The sequence below is a fragment of the Suricata suricatta genome, chromosome 14 (genome assembly GCF_006229205.1).
Source record: "Suricata suricatta isolate VVHF042 chromosome 14, meerkat_22Aug2017_6uvM2_HiC, whole genome shotgun sequence".
NCBI lineage: Eukaryota > Metazoa > Chordata > Mammalia > Carnivora > Herpestidae > Suricata > Suricata suricatta.
The window spans coordinates 48984516-48997830 of NC_043713.1; the positions used below are offsets into that span (position 1 = coordinate 48984516).

Here is a 13315-nt window from a genome sequence, read left to right on the forward strand (position 1 = left end):
ACCAATCATTAGGGAAATGCAAATAAAAACTACAGTGAAATATAACCTTTTACTTGTCAGAATGGCCATTATATTAAAAAAAAAGGAAGCAAAGAAAGAAATAACATGTTGGCAAGGATGTGGCGAAACACAGGTACAACTTGTAAAGGTACAAACTTCCAGTTATAAAGACGTGGGGATGCAACGTACAGGGAATATAGTTAATAATATGTTAACAACTTTTTATGGTGACAGATGGCAACTAGATTTATCATGATATGTTTATATGATGCATATAAATGTTGAATTACTATGGAGACATCTGAAACTCATGTAATATTGTATGTCAACTACACAAAAACAGAAAAAATCATGTTGTACACCTTAATGAGTACAACTTTTGTCAATTGTTCCTCAGTGACACTGGAAAAAATTAAAAATTGCCCTACCGAGAGATCAGTTTATTATAATCATAATAATTAGATGCCATAGTAATGATTTAGAGAAGATAAATAGACTAAGAAAAGAGTATGAGGAGCCTCTAAACAGACCTACATATATCTAGAAACGTTTTACTGTTTCATTGTATCACATTATAAGATGCTGTGACAGTAAGGAAATAGGAGATTGTATGATAAATCATTCTGTGAGAATTGGTTATCCACAGGTGGAAAAATAAAAATGGATCCATCGTATTACACACAAAAAAATCCAGGTGGATTAAAGACATATGAACTGTAAAATTATTTAGAAAATATCCTAATTACCCTGGTGTAGGGATGGATTTTTCAAAATATGAAAGACATAAGCCACAAAGGAAAAGATCAGTAATTTTAGCTATTTTATTTTTTAAAAGTTTATATTTTTATTTGGGGGGGGTGAGTGGGGGAGGAGCAGAGAGAGAAGGAGAGTGAATCCTAAGAAGGCCCCACACTCAGTTCAGAGCCTGACAGAGGACTCAAACTCACGTGCCGCAAGATCATGACCTGAGCTGAAATCGAGTTGAACGTTCAACTGACTGAGACACCCAGACACCCCTAATTTTGGCTGAGGGCACCTAAGTGGCTCAGTTGGTTAAGCGTCTGACTCTTTTGATACTGGCTCAGGTCATGATCTCACAATTGTGAGATCAAGCCTGTGTTGGGCTTTGCATGAGCCTGGAGCCTGCTTGGGGTTCTTTCTCCCCTTCTCTCTTTCTTCCCCTCCCCTGCTCATGCTCTTTCTCTCCCTCTCAAAATAAAAAAAATTTTTAAAAATTAAATTAATTTTGGCTCATCAAAATACACCATAATAAAAATGGAAAGATAGAACTTAGAGTGGTAGAAGGTATTTACGACTCTTGACCAGTGATTAATATCTAGAATATATTGAAAAAAAAAAGCAAACAGTCAAGTTAAAAGTGGCAAAAGATGTAAACAGGAAATTCATACAGAAGAGGAAACATGAAAAGCTGCTAACCTCACAAGGAATCAGGGAAAGGCATAAAACAATGCTGAGATACTGTTTTCTCATCTGATTGGCCTGAGTTAAAAAGCCAGATTTATTTTTCTGAGGAGGTGGGGCTCATATATTCAATTGATGGGAATATAATCTGATCCGAATATTTTGGAAAAGAGTTTGGCACTCTAGTATTATTGAAGATGTACTACCCTTCAATCTACTAACCAGGTAAAAAGACACGAGGATTTCTTGCACATGTACACAGCAGGTATGTTTCAGTACCATTGGTAATGCAGAATTGGAAACATCAGTCTCAATAAATGGACTGGTGAATAAATTTTTAAATATTCATTTGATGAGTGTATAAGGCAGTGAGAGTGAAGGAACTAGATGTACTTGTTTCAGTGGGAATAAATCCGTGGTTTGGAGTGATCATATTTTCTATTTTTCAATAGGTATGTATTAAGCAAAATGAGAAATCCTGTGGTGGAGTCGTGGATTTACAAGGAAAAGGCATTTTACAGATGGTTGGGTTTTTGTCTCCCTTAAAATATGATCATTTAACTTATGTTGCGTCTTTCTGTTCATTGACATGATCTTAAATTCCACTGGATGCTTTCTTTGAAGTAACTGGTTCTTACCACAAGAGGTCAGCATTTGCATGGAAATATTTCCCTCAAAGTGGAAAAACAGATAAAAAAAGTGAACTTTTTGTATTTAGATGTATTCCTATCTGAAGTGGATTCTGGTACTGACCTTCAACTGCCTGAGTCAATGCAAATTTTAAGTAAGTTATTACAGGAAATGATACATATAGTACTGTATTAGAATACTTGATTTTTGTTAGTTCTGAGCATTTTACTTCCCTGTTGCAGAATTGAAGAAGGCCCATCTTCACTTTGATGGTGTTTTTCTTTCTCTTAGAGGAAAATGAGGCACTTTGCCCTCAGGGCTAGAGGAGGTCTCTGCCACTTGGTTCTGGTTAGATTTTCCACTACAATGTGTCTTCACCCAACTCCAGCTTCCTTCCACCCACTTTGTAAATGGAAAATAACGACGAGTTTCCTGTTTTGAAGTCAGGACTAGACTAAATTGTCAGTGTTGATGCCAATGAATCATAGGGACTCTAGATAGCACTTTTATTTAAACACCTTTCCCACAGCTTAGCACACTGCCTTGTACTTGAATGTCTGCCCTAATGAAAACAGAAACCTGATCAATGCTTTCCCAGCTAAAAATCCATCACCGACTCCAAATAGCTTTCAAGACCTAGTTGAATTTGCTCTGCATTCAAAACTATTAATAATGTGGCCCAGACTAATCTGTCAGCCTTATTCAGAGAGTACAATATTCATATCTATTACTTAGAAACCTCTATGAATATAATACTTAGTTACTAAGTATGCCATCATTGTCTTTCATACTATACATGAGTATGAGCACATCATATGTTATCATTGTCTTTCATACTGTATATAAATGATCTCATTTATTCCTTTTTGAAATGTTGGTTGCAAATAAGGAAACTAAGACTCCGAGAACTTAAATTTTTATACCCCTAGGATTTGAACTTGAATGTGTTTGACTCCAAAGCCGTACTTCTATACTACACTTTCCCTTCTTGCCTCTCCTTACAGCCACCTGCTCTGCAGTCAGATTGAGCTACTTTCAGTTCCTTCTATGTCTAATAATTTTTGCGTACATCTTTACTTCTTCCGGAATGCCTTTATCCTCTGCTCTAACTGGTCAAATCCTTCTTGGGTTTAAGACCTAGTTTTACCACTTGCTGGGGTTGATCGATCTATTTGACCTTGTTCGTTGCACCTGCTCTGAGTTTCAGTCCTGAGTAGTTTTTTTTAGAATGCGTGTGAGGGAGAGCGGCGGAGCACTGCGGAGGTACCTGCTGCTGCTCTACTGGAGGAACCACTGCTCTATGCAGTGCAGGACTCCATTTTTAACTTGAACTCCAAAAAGGAAGTGATTCTTCCTTCCAAAGGGAGCAAAATAAGTCCAACTCCTTTGACCCTAGAATATGGCTACTAGGAAAGACAGTATTGAGGGAAGCAGTGACTAAAGTTTCAACATGGAGCTCCCCGGTTAGAGGCAATCGAAGGATGCAGGGCTAAGAGAATAGAAAAAAATATCACCTGGGTTAACAAATCAAATAAACAGTTGTATTTAAAGACTAGACTTGAAATGAACTTTGGGCCTTTGCAAATATAAAGGCCAAAAGGACCTTGAAATTAAGGAACAACAACCCCCACCCAAACTACTACAGGGAGGAATTGGGTATTCAGAATTGGCAAATTCAGAGAAGCAACACTCCTTTCTTAAATACTTAAGGTAGCTCATTGCTGTTTGAGCATGCTGTGTGGGAGCAGAAGCTTTGGATTGATGGGTTGTATCTCCAACATTCCTTTTCATTTCTTTCTCAAAAAATGGGAAGCTAGACTTTCACTTACATTTGTGGCATGAGCATTGCTTTCTTATTTAGTTATGGCTTCTTCCTCTTTTCTTTTTTCTTTGCAGATTAAATAGTTTCCTAGTTGATGAGACTCTGGAAATTTCCAGGCAAATTATGATTACATTTTCTTGAGAAGAAGGAATTCTTTATATTTGTTTTTGGGCTAGTGCAAGCGGGGGAGGGGCAGAGAGGGGGGGACAGAGGATCTGAAGCAGGCTTTGTGCTGACAGACTGACCACAGTGAGCCTGATGTAGGGTTCGAACTCATGAACTGCGAGATCATGACCTGAGTCAAAATTGGATGCTCAACTGACTGAGCCACCCAGGTGCCCCAGAAGAAGGAATTCTTTAAAGAAATGGCTTTGGGGCACCTGGGTGGCCCAGTCAGTTAAGCATCTGACTTTGGCTCAGGTCATGATCTCACGACTTGTGGGTTTGAGCCCCGCATCAGGCTCTATGCCAACAGCTCAGAGCCTGGAGCCTGCTTTGGATTGTGTGTCTCCCAATCTCTCCCTCCCTCTCTCTCTGTCTCTCTCCATCTCTCTCTGCCCCTCCCCTGCTCACACCCTGTCTCTCAAAAATAAGTAAAACATTAAAAAAAATTTTAATAAATAATGAAATGGCCTTGTTTCTCATTTTAAGTATTTTCTTTTTATCACTCGTTTTGAAATTGTTTCCTATTTCCTGTTGGAAAGGGAAATGCCAGACAGCTCTTTCCTATGCATTTTTTTCATTTAATTCCCAACACAGTTCCTATGATGTGTTGGTCTTATCTCCATTTCATAGAGGAGGGCATAAAGTCTGATAGAGATACCAGACTGGTAGTAAGTGGGGAAGCTGAGATTTGAGTAACATTAAGAGTTTCCCAAATTTTGGGCGCCTGGGTGGCTCAGTTGGTTAAGTGTCCAACTTCACCTCAGGCCATGATCTTGCAGTTCTGAATTCGAGTCTTGCACTGGGCCCTGTGCTGATAGCTCAGAGCATGCAGCCTGCTTCAGATTCTGTCTCCCTCTCTTTCTGCCTCTCCCCCATTCGCGCTCTCTGTCTCTCTCTCTCTCTCAAAAATAAATAAACATTGAAAGTTTATTGAATAAAAAATAAGAGTTTCCCAAATTTGAATGAGGAATAAAACTTTTTCACAAATTTATAGTAGGGGCGCCTTGGTGGCTTAGTCAGTTAAGTGTCCCACTCTTGATTTCCGCTCAGGTCTTCATCTCCTGTTTCGTGAATTTGAGCCCCGCATCAGGCTCTATGCTGATGGCACAGAGCCTGCTTGGGATTCTCTCTCTCCCTCTCTCTGTGCCCCCCCACCCCCGCTTGTGCTTTCTCTCTTTCTCCCTCTCAAAACAAGTAAACTTAAAAAAATTTATATTTTCAGGGCGCCTGGGTGGCTCAGTTGGTTAAGCGTCCGGCTTTGGCTCAGGTCATGATCTCATGGTTCATGGGTTCGAGCCCTGCATCTGGCTCTGTGCTGACAGCTAGCTCAGAGCCTGGAGCCTGCTTCAGATTGTGTGTGTCTCTCTCTCCCTCCGACCCTCCCCTGCTCGTACTGTCTCTCTGTCTCTCAAAAAAAAAACAAAAACAAAAACAATTTATATTTTAATTGTGTCTTGAGCTTCAGAAATGATTTTAGCTCACAAGGACTCTTTTTTTTTTCCTTTACTCCCCATCCCCTATTTTCTCCCTTCCCCCACCCCTACCCCCCTCTGGTAACCATCAACTCTCTATAGGTAAGAGTCTGTTTTTTCTATCTTTTCCTTCTTAACCCCTTTGTTCATTTGTTTTTTAAATTCCACATATGAGTGGGATTGTATGGTATTTATTTTTCTTTCTCTAACTTATTTCACTTAGCGTTATACTCTCTATCTCCGTGTTGCAAAAGGAAAGATTTCATTCCTTTTTATGGCTGAGTAATATTCTACTATGTATGTACATACACGTACATACCGCATCCTTTTTATCTATTCATCAATTGATAGACACTCGGGCTGCCCGTAGTTTGGCTGTTATAAATAATGCTGCAGTAAACTTAGGGGTGCATCCCTTTGAATGACTGTTTTTGTGGTTTTGGGGGGGATAAATACCCACTATTGCAATTCCTGGATCATAGGAATCTATTTTTAATTTTTTTTCTATTTTTAATTTTTTGAGGAAACTTCTTTTTTTTAATAATAGTTTATTGTCAAATTGGTTTCCCTATAACACCCAGTGCTTCTCCCCACAAGTGCCCCCCACCATGACCATCACCCCCTCCCTCCATCCCCCTCCCCCTTCAGTCCATGGTTCGTATTCAGTAGTTTCCCTTGATCTGTGTTCCTCACTCTTCCCTGCTCTCTTTCCCCCTTCCTCTCCCTATGGTCCCCTGTTAGGTTTCTCCTGTTAGACCTATGAGTGCAAACATATGGTATCTGTCCTTCTCTGCCTGACTTATTTTGCTTAGCATGACACCCTCGAGGTCCATCCACTTTCCTACAAATGGCCATATGTCATTCTTCCTCATTGCCATATAGTACTCCATTGTATGTATATATATACACACATATACATACCACATCTTCTTGATCCATTCATCAGGAGATGGACACTTAGGCTCTTTCCATGATTTGGCTATTGTTGACAGTGCTGCTGTGAACATTGGGGTACATGTGCTCCTATGCATCAGCACTTCTGAGGGAACTTCTTACTGGTTTTCACAGTGGCTGCACCAGTTTGCATTCCCACCAACAGTGTACAAGAGTTCCTTTTTCTCCACATCCTTGCCAACACTTGTTTCTTGAGAATTAACTTTTTTAAAGAAAAATATTGCCACAGACCCTTTGTGTTGACTAATAAAATTATTTTATTTTTCTTTAATGAATAAGCATAAAACTAGAAGTAAATACCTCATGCTTACGGCACTTATATAGCACAGAAATAAAAGCAAAGATGTACATTAGATAGAAACAAAAATTCAGATGATACTAATAATGAACTATTAATATCATTTTGTTGAAATAAAATTGAGGTGGGGAGGGGGAGGGGGAAAAGAGGTGGTGGTGATGGAGGGGAGGCACTTGTGGGGAAGAGCACTGGGTGTTGTATGGAAACCAATTTGACAAGAAACTATTTGAAAAAAAAAGAAATAAAATTGAGGCTTGCAATATAAATGTAATCTTGACTTTTATGGTACAGGTTCATTTTAGTTTGCAGTTTCCGTGTGCTGTGTGATGATTCTATTTTAACATGACTGTTTTCTATTTGAACTACTGTTAAAGCCAGAGCTTCTTACAGCACATTGTGATGTTTTATTATGAAATTCAGCTCTGCTCTTGTGTCATTAGCCATGACAATAAGAATAGAGCTATGTTTCTGGAATGTCCACTCCAGGGTGAAAGGTGGGTCCTTTGCTGTTTTCCCTGTTGCATTCTTGGTGCCTAGAATAGTGTCTGGCACACAATAGGTGCTGAATAAATGTTTATCAAATAGAGGAGTTAACAAAGAATGCCACAAGGCTAATACCTTATTAAATATAAACGCAGGCCCTAAAATCTCCTGGTAGTAATAGATTGTTAGATGGTCATCCAGATGGTTCCAAGTGTGCTTATATTGCTGAGATAATATTTTGAGTTATTTTACTTCTTGATTTCTCTCTGTATTGTCTCTCTCTAGAATTTTTCTTTCTTCTTCCTTCAGCCCCTCAGGCAGGTACTTAGGTTCTATGACTGTGGCCTCACCCAGAGATCTAGTGGGCCAGGGGCACAGAGGATATTTTCAAGCTTTCTTGGTTTTTTGTTCCGTGAGTCTCCAGATGAAAGCCCTTTTCCAGTACACCCCTCCTCAGTGTGATGCTTATCTTCGTACCTCCAGACCCACTCTCCATTTTCCTCTGTCCTCGTCTGTGCCTGGGGAGGCTGAGCCTCAGGAATTGCGTAACTGGGCCCTTTTGCCTTTTGGCTTCTTCAGTTTGGTCAGTGGGGGGCACTGGCATGACACTAGGGGGGCTCACCTCAGTGGCTCTTTATCTGGACAGATGCCCTGCCTCCTGCACACTCCCCCATGCTCTGATGTTTGGGTTCCGTGAAAGGTTATAGGGTGGTGACAAAACCCTGGAGATGTGAGGTGAGGGGAGCACAGAGACCTGAGGTTGTTTGGCTTCCTGGTGGAGTGGTGGACTCAGGTTAGAAACTAAGTTTAATTATCGAGAATTAAGTAGGAGGGGATGCAAGATGGTGGAATAGGAGAAGCCTGAGCCCACCCTGTCCCATGATTACAGCTAGGTATCATTCACAGCCGAGTCAGCGAGCCAGAGAGCAATTATAAGACTGACAGAAAACCCCCCAGAACTAAACCGAAGAAGCTGCATGGGAGGGGTTCTCAAGGGCAGAAGGGGGGTCAGGAGCTGCCTGCAGGCGGGAGCAAGCTGCAGTTGCAGAGAAGGGAGAGCACCAGGAAGCCCACACAGGAAAACAAATTCCCATAACGTGGTGCTGAAAACCAGAGGGGCTGAATTCCGGCCTTGGTCTTGGAGCCTGGACCTTTAAAAGTCAGCTGAGAACACAAGAACACTAGTTAGAAGGGACACGTGCACCCCCATGTTTATGGCGGCATTATCTATAATGGCCAAACTATGGAAGCAGCTGAAGTGCCCGTTGATGGATGAATGGATAAAGATGTGGCATATAAACATAATGGACTATTACTCAGTCATTAAAAAGGATGGAATCTTGCCATTTTCGGTGACATGGATAGAGCTAGGGAGTATAATGCTTAGTGAAATACGTCAGAGAAAGACAAATACCATGTGATTTCATTCATATGTGGAATTTAAGAAAAAATACAAGCAAAGGGAAAAAAAATAAGAGAGACAAAGCCAAAAAGACTCTTAACTGTAGAGAACTGACGGTTACCGGGGGAGGGCGGGGGATTAAGGCGTGCACTGTCGTGACGAGCGCTGTCCTGTGCGAGGGCTGCGCCACGACGTCGTGCACCCGGACGTAGTAGAACACTGTCTGTTTACTGAGTGGAGTTAAAACAACTTCTTAAAAAGTCAGCCAGGTAAGCCAGGAGGGAGAGTGGCAGCCAGGTCTCTGTTCTTAAAGAACCCCCCTCTCCTCAAAAAGGAGAGGATTAAGTAATATGTTTTCCATACATGATTTTACACACTGAGACTGAAAGACTCCCTGACATTTTTTAAAAAGGTTATCATTACAATAGAAACTCAAATTTTAAATTGTCATAATGAATTCAATGGGATCCTATGTAACAATGTACTTGAGATATATCGCTGAACTGTAGGTTATGAATTTTTTAATTAAAAAATTTTTTTAATGTTTATTTTATTTTTGAGAGATGGGGACAGAGCATGACTGGGGGAGGGGCAGAGAGAGACAAGGAGACACAGAATCTGAAGCAGGCCTCAGGGTCTGAACTGTCAGCACAGAGCCCGACATGGGGCTTGAACCCATGAACCAGGAGATTGTGACCTGAGCTGAAGTTGGATTGGATACTTAACCAACTGAGCCACTCAAATGCCCCTAATTCTTTTTTTATTTTTTTAAAAATTTTTAAATGTTTTTAATTTATTTTTGAGAGACAGAGAGAGAGAGCGCGAGCAGGGAAGGGTCAGTGAGAGAGGGAGACACAGAATCTGAAGCAGGCTCCAGCCTCTGAGCTAGCTGTCAGCACAGAGCCCAATGCAGGGCTCAAACCCATGAACTGTAAGATCATGACCTGAGCCACAGCCGGACGCTTAACCAGCTGAGTCACCCAAGCACCCTTCCCTAATTCTTTTTAACATTTACTTACTTCTGAAAGACAGCGAGAGACAGGATGTGAGTGGGAGAGGGGCAGAGAGAGATAGAGAGACAGAATCTGAAGCAGGCTCCAGGTTCCAACGTGTCAGCACAGAGCCCGACCACAGGGCTTGAACCCACCAACTGCGAGATCATGACCCAGGCTGAAGTTGGACGCTCAACTGACTGAGCCACTCAGGTGCCCCAGGGTTATGAAATTCTTTTTTGGGGGGGAGAGGGGTTATAAAATTCTAAAAACTGGTTTTTGTGTGCGTGAATGGGAGTTATGATTAAGAGTTACACTCTGGGAGGCAGCAAAATATAGTGGATAAGAATGAGGACTCTGGATTCAGAATCTAGCTTTGCCACTTACCAGCTCTATGGCTTTTAGAAGATTGCTTAATCTCTCTGTGTCTCAGTTTCCTCATCTGTAAAAGTACACAAACCTTTGAGGATTAAATAAGATCCTGTGTGTCAGTGGCTTAGAAAGGTGCACACAATAAGGCTGTCAATAAATGTTTGTTATTATTATTACTATTATCATTACTAGGATTTCAGTATCACTCAAACATTGTCTCACTGATATTTCCTTACTGCTCCCATCCAAGTACCCACCAGGCCCGACCCTGCTTAGCTTCTGAGATCAGACGAGATCGGGCACGTTCAGGGTGGTATGGCCGTAGACTGATGTTTCCTTAGTGCTGACCCTGGGATGCCCAGTGTTGCGCTGCATTTCTACAAAAGTGAGGAAGGCATTAATCTTGCTGCCAAGAAGATGGCTAGCCATTAGCCAAAAACATCAGTTCTTCTTTTTTTGGGTATGCACCTAGACTTCTCCACACCCTTGCAGGTAGGCATAGAATACAACTAAATTCCAGCCAGTGGGTTGTGAGTAGATGATTTGCATGTCAGTTTTGAGTCAGGGTTTTTAAGAGGCAGGGGTGCCTGTTCCTCCTTGTTCCCCTTAGCATCGCGGTGCACAAAATGACAAGGCTGTGGAGATGACAGCGATACAAAACGGATGGAGCCTGGGTTCCTGAGTCACCATGTGGAAGAGAGCCGCCAAACAATGAGGAATCTCTCTCTCTTTCATGTTGAATTATGTGCAAGAAATAAACTTCTCCTGGATTCTTTAAGCCATCGTATCCTTTTTTGAGGGGCTGTTTGTTATAGCAGCTAGTACTACGCTCTCTTCATGACTATAAGCGTGGTGGAACGTGTGGAAAGGGTGGATTTCTGCCATCACATATGTTGTGTAGTTGGGTTCAGATTTTCAGACGGGAGAGGGAGGGGAAGAAGCTAGAAAAATGGAAATCTTCTCACATCTCGTTTTCTTTACTGAAGCCAGGCCCTCCTGGTCTCCCCATTGTGTCTCACCGTGGGCAGTGTCCCCGCCCCTTTTCCATCATTTGTCCGTCTTGCACCCAGGCAGCAGCCTCCTCAGCTCAACCGAGAAGGGCATCTGCTACAGGTGCCAGTGCCCTTTTACATCGGGTCAGGCTTTGTGTGTCCTTCCACGTTAGTGTGATAAAGCCCTCTTCCTACCCTCTGGTTCTTTTCCCAAATGATCAACTGGCAATGTGTACATTGAAAGGTTGGTCTTCCAACAGTCCATAAATAATGTGACTTACTAATCAAAGGAATTTCATAACACAGAGCACTTAAATGGTTTCATTTTAAAAAGTTGTACTATTCTTTTTGAAAACATTTTAAAATTCCAGGTTAGCTGTACATCTACCTCTTGAGGCAAAATACCTTATTTTCCACCAGCACTTTCTGCAATGAAAGGCCTGTCTATACCTTCACTAAATGGCAAAAACAGGTAGTGGTTCCCATAGTATTTTATCACCATTCTCCAACCTAAATTATGGATTTGACAGAGATACTTCCCAGGACACAAACAAGCACTCGTTTAGCAAGTCTGTAGGTGCTGCTAGTCCGGCCAGTCCAGAGTGGGCGCCAGTGAGGACTGGCTCTGAGCGAGCTGCCTTCACCCGGGGCAGCACAGGGAGGCCGGATCGGGTCAGTTCTGGCGGCCCTGCTCCAGGCTGTCTGGAGGCCTCCCTGGAGGGCAGGTGTGGGTGCTGTCCAGTTCTCTCCCTTCTCCGTGGCACTGCCAGTCTGCATCCTTGGCTTAAAAGGTGTAATAACACAACTACAAACAAACCGTAGGCACATTTTTACCTGTAGTTGCCAACTGTCCTGGTTTGACCGTTCTCGTCCAAGAAGTAAGCCTGAATCTTAGAGAAAAATAAGCACTGCAGAAACATTTGGAATTCTGTCTCTCTTAAACTCCCAAAGCCTGAAACCAAAAGAAGGCAATACTTCTTAAGTTGCTCTATGTAGATTCAAGTGCCTGCATTGATCATACTTGCTATCAGGACTTTGTCTTACATTTTTAGATAATACTCCAACTCTGAAAAAAATTACTCTTTTGGCAGGTTTTCAGGAAATAAATGTTTACCATGTGAGGTTTTAGAAAAAAAGGAAGGGAAATTAGTCACTCAATACTTCGAAGCATCCAGCAACTTCAAAATCCCTGGAAAAATCAACACAAGGCAGACCTCTTACAGATTTCTTAACTTTTCTATTCTCTTAGGAATGCCAGCTTCTCAGCTGGCTGGAACACAATTTGAGGGCCAGGATTGGCCCAAACCAAACTGTGGTTTTTCATTCTTCTGGAGCAATGGCGTTCAAATGGGTCATAGCAGCTGCTGCCTCAAGTGTGCCCCCCGAAACTGGACAGAGTGGGATTTGGCACACGGTTAGTTTTCTGACCTGCTCTGAAGAGGGTGTCCTGTTCTGGCCGGTTGCTAGAGGAGTAGTGACCACCCACTGGGCAAAGCACTTTGGGGAGAAGTCGTGTGTTCCCCGGCCCAGCGCTGCTCTCTGGGTTGGCAGGGTGAGTCGCCAAGAAAAAGTACAGACTTAAGTGCCCAAGAGCCTCACTCATATCATATCTCCACCCGTAACCTACCCCAGCAGGAAAGTTAACCAGGCACCCAGCACCATTTACCAGCACATGGAAGAGAAGGATCACAGCGTCTCAGAGCTCGCTGGGAAGGGCCTGCTGCCATGTGAGAACCCGCTCATGGTGGCCTTAACAGAAAGTGGTGACGGTAGTTGTTCCAGTGGGCAGAGATACAAACCACACACTTGGAGGCTCAGTTTATAAAGAGGGAGGAGTGGACTGAGATGCAGAACTGGGGGACACGGGTGAATGGCTTGGCTGCTTGGTCAGGGCCGTGAAGGAACCGGATTGGAAGGTCTGTGATAGGGTAGTCTGGGGAAGAGGGATGAGGTTGTGGGCCCAAAGTGTGTGTTTCTTTGTATCCTATGTTACTGCCCACCAGAGAACTGCCACTGCAGAGCATGCTCTCGACAAGGATGTAGATAAGAAGTCTTATTTTGCGGGTATGGACAACTAGTGATGAGCCAGCCTTGAGGTCACCAGACCACCCACTTGGGGGCAGAGTGATTTCAGTGTCACCTTGTCCTTATCAGAGTTGATACCTGCATTGCCCACATGTCTCTGTTAGTACCACCATCCAGGGTCACAGAATTCTTGATCTCTTGATGTGGCATCCTGCACAACACTGTTGGAATGGGTACATGACCATGAGATCCACTGGTCTTATCAGGTGTTTGATTAACCAGGAGT

General features: G+C 42.5%; 1 long non-coding RNA gene across 1 annotated transcript in view; it reads left to right on the forward strand.

Annotated features, from left to right (window-relative positions):
- Positions 1 to 10790, forward strand: part of LOC115277832 — a 28637-nt gene extending 17847 nt beyond the window's left edge. The window contains exon 2 of the long non-coding RNA XR_003902535.1: positions 10623 to 10790. This is a non-coding gene — a long non-coding RNA (uncharacterized LOC115277832). The remainder of the gene's footprint in view (positions 1 to 10622) is intronic.
- The last annotated feature ends 2525 nt before the right edge of the window (positions 10791 to 13315 follow it).